Consider the following 1,076-nt stretch of genomic DNA (forward strand, 5'->3'; position numbering starts at 1 on the left):
GTGAGGGAGTCTCCCTGGTAGCAACCTAAGACAGGCAGGTCGCCAAAGCGCGGTCCTAGCCCATGATGGGTAAGCACCAGTCAGAGACTCCCCAACCTAAGACAGGCACGGTTCCCTTAAGGAGTATCTACCTTGACCCTTGTCTTTTAAAGTTATTAAAAAAAAGGGGGACCTGTGGGAAGCACTGGCTTCCACAGACAGGCCTGAGAATTATGACCTGCCCATGAGGCAGAATTGCTGCAATCATCAAACTCTGACCCAGTTAAAGTTTAAACCAGATGGCTCTGCAAAAACACGTTTTTCTGCCCTAACCTTTCGCTGCTCCTGGGAAACTTCCTTATCCTGTAGATCAATCAGGTCTTGTGGTTTAACTGCCGGATTTGCTCAACCCAGAGGAATTTGCCACTGTCCTCTTCCTCATTTCTCTTCCCTTCCCCTCCCTATAAAAACTTAAACTACCTGTTCAATAAATGAGACTTGATCAGAACACTGTCTTGTCTCCATTTCTCGTGTCTCTTGCCCCATTCAATCCCTGCTCCTCATTCCAGGTACCTCATTGTAGATCCCATGGGCCAGGACATTCCTAGTGCCCAACGTGGGGCTGGAAACTGAGGCAGCAGTGAGGGAGACGACAAAAAGAAGAAGGAGCGTGCTCGCTAGACACTAACCTACTTTGGGACCACGGCGGGAATGGCTAAAACTGAAAGTAAGTGGAATCGTCCAATTATGGGGCTGCTCCTCATTCCAGGTACCTCATTGTAGATCCCATGGGCCAGGACATTCCTAGTGCCCAACGTGGGGCTGGAAACTGAGGCAGCAGTGAGGGAGACGACAAAAAGAAGAAGGAGCGTGCTCGCTAGACACTAACCTACTTTGGGACCACGGCGGGAATGGCTAAAACTGAAAGTAAGTGGAATCGTCCAATTATGGGGCAAGAATTGAGCCAGCATGAAGTGTAGGTTAAACAGTTAAAAGAGGCTTTAAAGATACGAGGAGTAAAGGTTAAAACCATAGACTTGTTTAGATTTTTTGATTTTGTCAAAGAGACGTGCCAGTGGTTTCCCCAAGAAGGGCTA

This window comes from Nannospalax galili, unplaced genomic scaffold (genome assembly GCF_000622305.1).
Source record: "Nannospalax galili isolate Female #2095 unplaced genomic scaffold, S.galili_v1.0 scaffold3381, whole genome shotgun sequence".
NCBI classification, from domain to species: domain Eukaryota; kingdom Metazoa; phylum Chordata; class Mammalia; order Rodentia; family Spalacidae; genus Nannospalax; species Nannospalax galili.